The sequence below is a fragment of the Schistocerca cancellata genome, chromosome 2, assembly GCF_023864275.1.
Source record: "Schistocerca cancellata isolate TAMUIC-IGC-003103 chromosome 2, iqSchCanc2.1, whole genome shotgun sequence".
Classification (NCBI taxonomy): Eukaryota; Metazoa; Arthropoda; class Insecta; order Orthoptera; family Acrididae; genus Schistocerca; species Schistocerca cancellata.
The window spans coordinates 745,609,273-745,622,417 of NC_064627.1; positions in this window are offsets into that span (position 1 = coordinate 745,609,273).

Below are 13,145 nucleotides of genomic sequence, written 5' to 3' on the forward strand. Positions count from 1 at the left end.
TGTATAGGTCTTGTAAACAATGATTTGGCATGTTTGATACAGAAAGAAAAAACGAGTGACTATAGTCTAAGGTAGTAGATTTATTTGTTCCTTGTTTTTTTTTCTTTGGAACAGATTTTATACTTAACAGTTCAACCAATTTTGACTAATAATATGTTTTTCAAAAATATATACCCCCAATTTGGAACAGTTCATATACTTTAAAATTTAGATAATAACACTTTTTACAGAAAATAACGAACAAAACTGTGAAAAATATTTACAAAACATTTCAGCAGTGTACAAAGATATCGAAACAAAAAAAAATTCAGCAGTGTACAAAAAATATCCAAAAAAATAGGTTTCACAGACTGGTAGAGTTTAATGTATTTTTCACTGATTGAAGCGCTTATATGTTTTCCATGACTTGTAGTAGTCGTGGCACACTTTGCAATTTATCTTAATCGAATCTGGTATCTTTATAAATAAAGAAAGGTTAACTCCAAAATTAGCATTTTTGTTTTCAGCACTAAGCCCAGATGCATTATGAAAAGATAATTTGTGTTTTCTAGTTGACTTTTGAATTGCTTGAAACATATCGTTAGCAGACTCACTACTATTTTCATTAAAATCTTTAACTTATTTTGAATGACATTTTTGACTGTGACATATTGTACCATTAATGGAAACCGTTTTGTGGTTTTCTCCTTAGAAGCATCAGCTTGTAAGAAGTAAAACAAACTGTCTGTATTTAGATCATATATTATATTTTGAATAGCAAATAGCCCCAACATACTGTTGCAGGAGAAGTTATGTTTTACATTGTGATATGTTAAGGCTAGATCAGCTGTAGTAACATTTTCTTTATCACCGCAAGACGAGCTTGTAGATGTGGAAACTGATTCCAGAAATTTCTCAACCAGTCTCGTTTAGATTTGTGATGTTTTGTTCCCAAGTGGTGTTTAATCTGAAACTTTTGTGACGACTCCAAACCCAAGGTCCTCGGTGGTACTTTTGGGGCAGCCACCACAAATTGTATAAAGTGTGGGTAGTGACCAGGATGTAGCTATGTCTGTTGGCCGAAAAATAATTAATGACAAGAATTGCGCCAGCTAGAATGAAGAGATAACTTATCTTTATTTCTGACGAAACGTGCACCCGCAATACAAGTCCAAGTAATATCCAAGAGTAATCCGTGTACTGAGCCTAGTCGAATACAATAGAAAATGTCACACTGCAATGGCTCCGCTATAAACTCCACGAAAGGCTAGCAATAGACAATCGACATTAGACTGTGTGCTCCCTGCCGCCGTTGGATAAGCAGCTGTCAGCAGCAAGTCGTATAATCCTAACTCACTTATTTGTTACATAGTTTAATTCTTAATTTCTTTGCGTGTTTTTGGGTACTTGCTGTTTAATTCATAAATTTCGGGCGTATTATAGTATTTGAGAGTTGTAGCATCGCGCTTTAGTACCTGAATAGTGTAAATTCGCGTAGTCGTTTGTCTTCTGTTTTTGTTTTGAACGGCCAGTGTCGGTTGGTCACAGACAGTGTGCTCCCTGCCGCCGTTGGATAAGCAGCTGCCAGCAGCAAGTCGTATACTCCTAGGTCACTTATTTGTTACATAGTTTCGTATAGGAGATGTAATTTCAAGTTTTAGTTACTGTACTCGTAAATTCAGGCAGATTGTAGCGCAGTCGTTAGGCATTTGTACAGGTTAGTTCATACATTCTTTGCGTGTTTCCGTTGCGTTATCTAGGCACGGACTCGTGTTTCAGTAACTGTTGTTCAACATCAATTAGAATGGACAGGGACTGTGATTGCTGTGTTCGGATGAGGGCTGAGTTGGCATCCCTTCGCTCACAGCTGCAGGCGGCGCTAACTTCGGTCACGCACCTTGAGGCTGTTGCCAATGGGCACCACTGTGAGGAGCCGGACTTGGGTATCACGAGGATGTCAACCTCATCCCATCTTTCCCCAGATCGGTCTGCCACTGTGGTTGCCCCGGTTGCTGCCCGCAGTGGGGCTGAGCCCTCGCCTGTGGTTGATTGGGAGGTCGTTCCAAGGCGTGGCAGGCAGCGAAAGACGTCCCCAGAGGCTGATCAGAAAGCCTCCCCGGTACGTCTGACAAACAGATTTCAGGTACTGTCTCTGGCTGAGCCAGATGCAGCTGCCTGCCCTGTTTCAGAGGATGATTCTCAGCCTTCAAGGTCCAGGCAATCGCAGAGGGTAGGCTTATTGGTAGTTGGGAGCTCTAATGTTAGGCGTGTAATGGGGCCCCTTAGGGACATGGCGGCTAAGGAGGAGAAGAAATCCAGTGTGCACTCCGTGTGCATTCCGGGTGGAGTCATTCCTGATGTGGAAAGGGTCCTTCCGGATGCCATGAAGAGCACAGGGTGCAGCCAGCTGCAGGTGGTGGCACATGTCGGCACTAATGTGTGTCGCTTTGGATCTGAGGAAATTCTCTCTGGATTCCAGCGGCTATCTGATTTGGTGAAGGCTGCCGGTCAGACGGTTTTGCGACCGTGTTGGCTGCAGATTCCTTGACTTGCGCCATAGGGTGGTGGGGTTTCGGGTTCCGCTGAATAGGTCAGGAGTTCACTACACTTAGCTGGCGGCTACACAGGTAGCTGTGTGGCGTGTACTGGGCGGTTTTTTAGGTTAGAAGGCCTCGGGAAAGTACGGGGTGGGCTGCAATCTCAAAGGGTGCATGGCAAATACGGGACGTGCTTGGATCAAGGAACACTCGGAATTTTAGTAGTAAATTGTTGTAGTTGTGCTGGGAAAGTCCCTGAGAGTCAAGCGCTAATAGAAAGCACAGAAGCTGAAATCGTTATAGGTACAGAAAGCTGGCTAAAGCCTGAAATAAGTTCTGCAGAAATTTTTACGAAGTCTCAGACGGTGTTCAGGAAAGATAGATTAGGGAGAATTGGTGGTGGAGTGTTCGTGTCTGTCAGTAGTGGTTTATCTTGTAGTGAAGTCGAAGTAGATACTCCGTGCGAATTGGTATGGGTGGAGGTTATACTTAACAGCCGAACTACGTTAATAATTGGCTCCTTCTACCGACCCCCAGACTCCGATGATTTAGTTGCTGAACAGTTCAGAGAAAATTTGAGTCTCGTAACAAATAAATACCCCACTCATACGGTTATAGTTGGTGGGGACTTCAACCTTCCCTCGATATGTTGGCTAAAATACTTGTTCAAAACCGGTGGTAGGCAGAAAACATCTTCCGAGATTGTCCTAAATGCTTTCTCCGAAAATTATTTCGAGCAGTTAGTCCACGAACCCACGCGAATTGTAAATGGTTGCGAAAACACACTTGACCTCTTAGCCACAAACAATCCAGAGCTAATAGAGAGCATCATGACTGTTACAGGGATTAGTGATCACAAGGTCGTTGTAGCTAGGCTCAATACCGTTTCTTCCAAATCCACCAGAAACAAACGCAAAATAATTTTACTTAAAAAAGCGGATAAAGTGTCACTAGAAGCCTTCCTAAGAGACAGTCTCCATTCCTTCCGAACTGACTATGCAAATGTAGACGAGATGTGGCTCAAATTCAAATATATAGTAGCAACAGCAGTTGAGAGATTCATACCTCATAAATTGGTAAGAGATGGAACTGATCCCCTGTGGTACACAAAACAGGTCCGAACGCTGTTGCCGAGGCAACGGAAAAAGCATGCGAAGTTCAGAAGAACGCGAAATCCCGAAGATTGGCTAAAATTTACAGACGCGCGAAATTTGGCACGGACTTCAATGCGAGATGCCTTTAATAGGTTCCACAACGAAACATTGTCTCGAAATTTGGTAGAAAATCCGAGGAAATTCTGGTCGTATGTAAAGTACACAAGCGGCAAGACGCAGTCAATACCCTCGCTGCGCAGTGCCGATGGTACTGTTACCGACGACTGTGCCGCTAAAGCGAAGTTATTGAACGCAGTTTTCCGAAATTCCTTCACCAGGGAAGACGAATGGAATATTCCAGAATTTGAAACACGAACAGCTGCTAGCATGAGTTTCTTAGAAGTAGATACCTTACGGCTTGCGAAGCAACTCAAATCGCTTGATACGGGCTAGTCTTCAGGTCCAGATTGTATACCGATTAGGTTCCTTTCAGATTACGCTGATACAATAGCTCCCTACTTAGCAATCGCTCACCGATAGATCTGTACCTACAGATTGGAAAATTGTGCAGGTCGCACCAGTGTTTAAGAAGGATAGTAGGAGTAATCCATCGAACTACAGACCTATATCATTGACGTCGGTTTGCAGTAGGGTTTTGGAGCATATATTGTATTCAAACATTATGAATCACCTCGAAGGGAACGATCTATTGATACGTAATCAGCATGGTTTCAGAAAACATCGTTCTTGTGCAATGCAGCTAGCTCTTTATTCGCACGAAGTAATGGCCGCTATCGACAGGGGATCTCAAGTTGATTCCGTATTTTTAGATTTCCGGAAAGCTTTTAACACAGTTCCTCACAAGCGACTTCTAATCAAGCTGCGGGCCTACGGGGTATCGTCTCAGTTGTGCGACTGGATTCGTGATTTCCTGTCAGGAAGGTTGCAGTTCGTAGTAATAGACGGCAAATCATCGAGTAAAACTGAAGTGATATCAGGTGTTCCACAGGGAAGCGTCCTGGGACCTCTGCTGTTCCTGATCTATATAAATGACCTGGGTGACAATCTGAGCAGTTCTCTTAGGTTGTTCGCAGATGATGCTGTAATTTACCGTCTAGTAAGGTCATCCGAAGACCAGTATCGGTTGCAAAGCGATTTAGAAAAGATTGCTGTATGGTGTGGCAGGTGGCAGTTGACGCTAAATAACGAAAAGTGTGAGGTGATCCACATGAGTTCCAAAAGAAATCCGTTGGAATTCGATTACTCGATAAATAGTACAATTCTCAAGGCTGTCAATTCAATTAAGTACCTGGGTATTAAAATGACGAACAACTTCAGTTGGAAAGACCACATGGATAATATTGTGGGGAAGGCGAGCCAAAGGTTGCGTTTCATTGGCAGGACACTTAAAAGATGCAACAAGTCCACTAAAGAGACATCTTTCTACACTCGTTCGCCCTCTGTTAGAATATTGCTGCGCGGTGTGGGATCCTTACTAGGTGGGATTGACGGAGGACATCGAAAAGGTGCAAAAAAGGGCAGCTCGTTCTGTATTATCACGTAATAGGGGAGAGAGTGTGGCAGATATGATACGCGAGTTGGGATGGAAGTCATTAAAGCAAAGACGTTTTTCGTCGCGGCGAGATCTATTTACGAAATTTCAGTCACCAACTTTCTCTTCCGAATGTGAAAATACTTTGTTGAGCCCAACCTGCATAGGTAGGAATGATCATCAAAATAAAATAAGAGAAATCAGAGCTCTAACAGAAAGGTTTAGGTGTTCGTTTTTCCCGCGCGCTGTTCGGGAGTGGAATGGTAGGGAGATAGTATGATTGTGGTTCGATGAACCCTCTGCCAAGCACTTAAATGTGAATTGCAGAGTAATCATGTAGATGTAGATGTAGACTGTCCGTCTCGGGGCCAGCGCTCCTCCTTATATGCAAAAGGCAGACGGCGCTGCGGACCCAAGCTTAGCCATGGCGCGACCTCTTCCGCCGGCGGTAACGCCTTGAGACTGCCGCGACAGGAACTGTGGCCAGCGATGTCACGGTCAGGGCGCGCGTGCGCGAGTTGGTTGGTTGGTTGGGTCCGTGGATACAACAGAAACTAAGAAGAAGAAACCGGTTCACCTCACCCACCAGTCCAGCCAACTATGATAATCATAATAAAACATACACACACACATATACACAACACATAAATGCACAAAATACCGGGTGATCAAAAAGTCAGTATAAATTTGAAAACTGAATAAATCACGGAATAATGTAGATAGAGAGGTACAAATTGACACACATGCTTGGAATGACATGGGGTTTTATTAGAACCAAAAGAAATACAAAAGTTCAAAAAATGTCCGACAGATGGCGCTTCATCTGATCAGAATAGCAATAATTAGCATAACAAAGTAAGACAAAGCAATGATGATGCTCTTTACAGGAAATGCTCAATATGTCCACCATCATTCCTCAACAATAGCTGTAGTCGAGGAATAATGTTGTGAACAGCGCTATAAAGCATGTCCGGAGTTATGGTGAGGCATTGGCGTCGGATGTTGCCTTTCAGCATCCCTAGAAATGTCGGTCGATCACAGTACACTTGCGACTTCAGGTAACCCCAAGCCAATAATCGCACGGACTGGGGTCTGGGGACCTGGGAGGCCAAGCATGACGAAAGTGGCGGCTGAGCACACGATCATCACCAAACGACGCTAGCAAGAGATCTTTCACGCGTCTAGCAATATGGGGTGGAGAGTCATCCTGCATAAACATCGTACGTTCCAGCACGTGTTTATCAGCCAGGCTGGGGATCATGCGATTCTGTAACATATCGGCGTACCTCTCACCCGTCACGGTAGCAGTTTTGCTGTCCAGCGCCATCTGTCGGACATTTTGTGACCTTTTTTTTCTAATAAAACCCCATGTCATTCTAAGTAAGTGTGTCAATTTTTACCTCTCTATCTACATTATTCCATGGTTTATTAAGTTTTCAAATACAGTATATACTGACTTTTTGATCACCCGGTATGCTGCCTATTGCAACTGAAACACTTGTAAATGCAACTCCATGTAATTTACATTGTCCATTATATTCCTTCCGTGGCTTATTACTTGGCTAATCGCCATGTTCGATTTCCCACTGCCTTTTATAATTCTGCAGTCTTTTCTCTTCTGTATGGTCGCATTAATATTCTGTTTCATCCATTTCACGATTAAGATTACGTTTTGTAGGTAATCAGGGAGTATTCAGTGTACTAAAGTTGCCGTTATCTATGTTTCATTATTACACAAAGCAATAAAACTGAATAATATAACTTTACTACACTCAATCCGTTTCACATAAAGCAAATCGAAACACATGACACAAGGCTTTGCGACACGACACTACTGTCATAACTGTTAGAGTGCTGTGGTTGGCATCAGTCATCTCGTTACAATACGAAATGTTGCGACTAGTGCCGATATGTAACGAGCAGTTCTTTGGAAGGCGTGGGCTGACGTTTCGTGAAATAAATAATCCATGGACAGATGTTTACTCATTTCACACACTCGCAGACTCATATGTGGTGCATACTACTTGCAAAGAATATGAATTAACAGTACTCACTTTCTCTCAGTTGAAACTTTGACAAGAAACATTGCCATTGATAGTATTGAAATTTGAGGTTAGGTTGCTTTCGTAAACGAATACTCAGTTCGTTGTTCAGTTATTCAGCCGATTTGTTATTCACAAAATGACGATCAGTGTTCATGGTCGTTTAATGATTTACATGAAATAAATCCTAGAAAAAATCTATGACAATTGGAGTATTTTCATGTACTTTATTGTTTCTATAAAGTATAGAGGACAAGTGCTCGAAATAGCGTACCATACTTTATTATAAAGTACTGGTGGCAATCCTGATGAGTACGGCAATGTTGTGCGACATACTTGATCATTTTGCAAAAATAGACATAATGTCTGATAGGATAGCCGCAATCAGTGATTTTACAATGTAACTTTTAATCCGTCTTGATTGCAAAATGTTTATTCATATGACCGGTTTCGGTTCCTTTAGAACCATCTTCAGATCTGTAACGATAATGATACTAATTTACTATTTCACGAATGCAAGCCTTTTTCATCCTATCTAATCGGTATCAAATGTACCAGAACATACCTGATATTTTGGTTACAGGAGTAACCCGTCTAAATACAGCAACTTTCACATGCTGCGTCACGTAAAATTGGTTGGCAGAATGCACGTCATTTATATTAATTATAACACTATTACCGACAGGTGCCGTCTGGTACATTTGTTACATTACATATGCACAAACTGTATTCAGTAGGTTTGTGTAATTAACTTTTATCTCTAAAAATACTCAAGTCAGGGTTAAAATCTGTATTTGTCAAAATTAAAATACACAGGAAAATTATCATTTTTATACGATCTAAAAACAAAGGGCGATTTCTGTATCTATGGCGCTGGTGTAGACTTGTTTTCTCCATGCTCTGCTTCCATGGTTCCCACCATTTCGGTGTTGTCCTTTGCTCGTTGAGGATTAAATCACACATGTTCAGTGCCCAGCCATCTCGCCAGACTCAGACTCAGCTCCATCCCCTAACCGCTCTGATTCATTGGCCAAGCCGTGGATGGTGCATGCAGCAATTATCTTCGTGCAGTAACTGTTTTAAAATACTTAAGTGCCACCAGTGTTACATTTGTAGGGCAAAACGCACAGTCTGTGAGAAGAATGGACACAAGCTGAAGTGTGCCGATCTTTAATGAAGAAAAATGTCGATTGTGCATGACTAGATCCCAGAGATTCTGATTCGGAAGACACTGCCTGCATCTATAGTCGTGATTTTCACCTTGTCCAGGCCATCCTCCCTATCACCACTACATTATTAACTATGGAAGTGGCCATCAGTGCCGTCCCAGTCGTTATTCAAATTGGTACTGGATCTTCAACCACTACTGTTGATCAGTAGACATATCGCCACCTGCACTCCCCTATGCTGCCACCTTTTTCTAAGCCGTAACAACACCATATAGGTAAAGGGTCAGTCCAGGGCTTGGACTCAGAATCAAGCAGCGCCTCTGTCAGCCTGCAACCTCATTGTTGCTGTGACTGAGGCTACAAATATTTTGAATTTGGATTTGTTCAACATCCTTGGTTTAGATGTTCAGGATTCAACAAATCACAATCAGCCATTTGTCCCAAATTCCTGCTGTGGAATCTTTGTTCAATATATGCTTCAGTTTTCTCACATTCATCATCTGTCATCACCAACTTTGAAGCACCCAACTCTTTACTGGGCTTTGGCATCACCCATGCTTTTTAAGGAGCCATGTTCCTTTTGCACAGTGTTATGAACTTCATCTGGAGCTGCAACATCTACAGGAAGAAGGAATTCTGAACCACTTTAGACACAGTCAGTGGGCCATGCCTATTGTGATCGTTGAAAAACTGAGTGGATCGTTGAATTATGGGAATTTTAAGCAACCTATCAGTTACCAGGCCATCATGAATGTGTACCCTATTCCTAAAGTACAGGATATCATGGCATGTCTTGCTGGACACAAAGTTTTTGTAAAACTTAACCTTTGGAACACTTACTTGCACTTCCCATGGCTGAAGCCCCCAAAGGCATCCTAGTCATCAACATGGCATTTTGTCTTTTTCAGTATAATCGCCTCCCCTTTGGCATTGCCAGCATGTTGGCCATACTCCACCACTATTTATAACACTGACACAGGATTTTCTGGGAATGGCAAATTATTTAGATGACATCATTGTCACTGCCAAAACTGCACAGGATGTAGCAATGAGTTTGAACTCATTTTTCAGTGTACTCCAATGGACTGCATTGAAATTCAACAAGGAAAAATGCAATTTCTTCATGTCGCGAGTGGAATATCTTGGGACACGTTTTCAGCACATCTGGGATATGCCCCACTCTGCATAATATCAATACCATACAAAGACCACCCCCCAAAGATGCCAAACAACTTAGGTCCATGTTAAGTGAACTGAACTATTACAGAAAATTCATTCCTCGTGCAGCAGCTATTGCTGAACCATCCCTTCACAAGAATATTAAATGGCAATGGTCCTCCACTTGAGACATGCTTTTTGATACCTCATGGCATACAGTCCTTCCCAGCCCATGCTGGTAGTGACAGATCTATCTGACTATGGCTTGGGGACCATTCATCCTCACATAATTGACATAAATGAGTGCCCAGTTGCATTTGTTTCCATGATGTTACTGCAGGTACAGTGAAATTACAGCCAACTCGATACGGAAGTCTTAGCTACCATTTTATCATTGGAAGAATTTTCACAGTTATGTGTACAGACAGCGATTTATCTTGTCAAAAGATCATAAGTCTCTGTTACCACTGTTCAACACCAATGCTAATACTGTAACCAGGACAGCACAGTGACTGCAGAGATGGGCGCTGTTCCTCTCGGAGTACTACTATGATAGTCATTAACAGCCCAGTGCTAGCACAGACATCTTATGAAGATTCTCAGTGGAGCAAGATCCCGAGTCTGATGTGACTTATAAAGTCTTCTTTCACTCTGATGCTGAAGCCAAGGTACCAGTGGCCAGCTTTCCCATTGGTGCCACAGTCATTGCCAGCCATTTGCCAGAGAAGCCAGTCCTCCAAGAACTCATGCAATTAGTGAAAAATGGTTGGCTAGCACATCGCTACACTCTTCAACAACTGGATTTTCAGGCCTACTGATACTGCTGATACGAGTTGTCCACTATGAATAGCATCCTCTTGCTCGAAGGAGATAATGGCCACAACAGAGTGGTCACGGCCCATAAGCACTCGACATTCCTTCACGAAGGCTGCTAGGAAATTGTCCTTACTAAACGGCTGGCCTGCCACAATGTCTTCTTCAGAGGCACCGGTAAAGGTATAGAACGTATATTTTGCGGTGTGCATGACATTTTAAAGCAAGCGGGCAGCACCAGCTCGTTGGTGTTTTCCTTCACCTGATCTGACATCATCATGGTCTTGCATTCATCTAGATTTTATAGGGCCCTTTCTGAGCCACTCGTGGTTGATCATGATAGATGCTGACAGTGGTTTTCCATATGTTTCATAGATGCACTCAACATCATCAACAAAAACCATCCAGGACTTATTTCATATTGTCTCAGTTGAAGGACTCCCAGAAACTACTACGGCAAATAGCAGCCCTAAGTTCACTTACACAAAATTTCGTAGTTTTTGTGTGGAGAGTGACATAGCTCTGGTACCTTTGGTGCTGTTCCATCCCACATCCAACGGACTGGTAGAGAGGTTCATCCACACATTTAAAACTCAACCGGTAATGTTGCACCGACATCTGATGTCAAAAGAGTGCTCAGTTTATTTCTTTCCTTCTACTTCTTCTCTCCACAGTACAGAACCAGCTAGCTGCAAAATTCCATGGTCAACTGCATCAGTCACGATTGCCTATCATCCTTACCACCAATCTCGTGCCCCTCACATAGCACCCATGTCATCGCTGCTGTGCTCTTCAGGATGCAATCTGGGCACTAGTATTTTCTAGGGGTCGCCAACGATAGATACTGGTTCATGTCACACATCTTTTGCATAGAGTGATGATCGAAGATCGAAATCCAGCTGCCTGATGGCTCCTGTTGCAGAAAGCATATCAACCAGAAGCGCCCCCAGAGGGTGTTGTCTGCCCAGATGGAAGAATTCCCACAATTCTTTGTTCCAGAGATGGTCTCCAAGGCAACTATGAGCACTGACCACGACCACTGGCTGCCTCAATCACAGGTTCCACAGTCCACAGGACTCAAAATCACAAGCCTTCTGGCAGGCCAGGCACCCATTCCCATAGATGTCAACAGCAGTCTCTCTGTTCTTCAACCAGTATACTGGCAGCAGCACGACCACACCACCACCTTCTAGCATGCCAAGCTGTGTCATTATCTCTCTTCAAAGGAGGGGAGGAGTGGTATGTTGGCCTCATAGACATCCAGCCTAACAGCACTGCAACACATGTGGCCCACTCCAAGAATCACAGGGGCTACAATGGCGAATAGCACCACTGCATTCCAAGGGCATGCCTTGTGGACAGGCAGTCGCGGCAGGAGCAACCTCACTCCAAGAGGCCGTCTTCAGAAAAATCACTTGCTGGAAAATAGGTCTCACTGTATCCTGTTGCCCAACAGTATTTAGGCTGCCGTGCAGCTATAGACTCAGTTTCCAATGGACAAGCTCTCTGAGCTTTATCCTGACTGCTGCTGCAGTTCCTGAATCAGTAACTCTCCTGAAATCATCTTGCGACCTGTTGTCCAATGCCAGTCTATCTGCCTCGGGTCTTTACCTCTGATGCTTTGTGGAACCACCAGCAGTCATCCTCGAGCTAAGCCAAGACTTGGCCTCCATACCACAGACCTCTGGGGCTTTGGTGTTTTGGCATGACATAGTGTCTGTGTAAGTAAAAATAATCAGTTCCTCCTGAACCAATACTTTGACTCTAATAATTGTGATTCAGTTCGTGGCTGACGCCCAAGTGACTTAAGCATCTCACTCACTTCACAGACAGAGGCATAATTATGAAATATTTCTTGTTTGGTTAATTACACTCTGAAGAAGTAAGGTCGATGTTTTATGTTCATTTCGACACATTTGCTTTCAACCTGACATGGGACACTTCAAATCTTACATAGCAAAGACGAAACATCACACCAGGCTATTTACTTGGCCATATAGCCCAGTGTGTCATCTGGCATAAGCACAGGATCAGTTACTTCATGCAGATGCCTCCAGAGCTGGGAGGACGTTCTGCCATACAGCCTTTCAGAATAAATCATCTACTATATCTGTTGATCAGGTGATGTGTACAAATATAGTCAGGCAGCCTCTGCTGCTCCAATTTTCTCTTGACTGGGTTAATGAATCATGTCACGCATTTGGAATGCATGGCCACAAACACTCCTTAAAAAGTTGGAAAATTTTGACATGTTTACGATGTCATGGCTAGATAGAAGAGTCTCTACAGTAGTACACTATGTCCATGGATGTTCCTGTTCAAACGGAGGTAACCCTGTTGGCAGATGTTGTAGTGCCAAGGCATCGTGGGAAACGTGTTCATATTGGGCTATATTATGTGATTCGACACTGATTGCGTTTAAAATCCTCTTCTTCAATCTCGATGTGGGAGAAAAACCGAAATTCTGTTCCTATAGCCCAACCAGCTGAGTTTCACATGGTAAGAGAAATGGATTCATTTGTGTTGTTTGCAGTACGGAAGCCTAAAAAGCTGGTTGTGGGGTATTGCCTTGATTAATGGACTCAGAAACCATAGTTGATCACAGGACTACTGTCTTGTACTCAGTTAATCTTCTTGGTAAAGTCGATGAGATTAACAGATTGTGCCACACTGTCGGCAACACATACAGGAAGCAAAACATAGTACATTAAATTATCACTAGATACGTCGTCTATCCCATATTGTTCACCATGTTCTGAGATCCATTAAGAATGTCACCCTGTAGGTGTTGTTCGATGGAA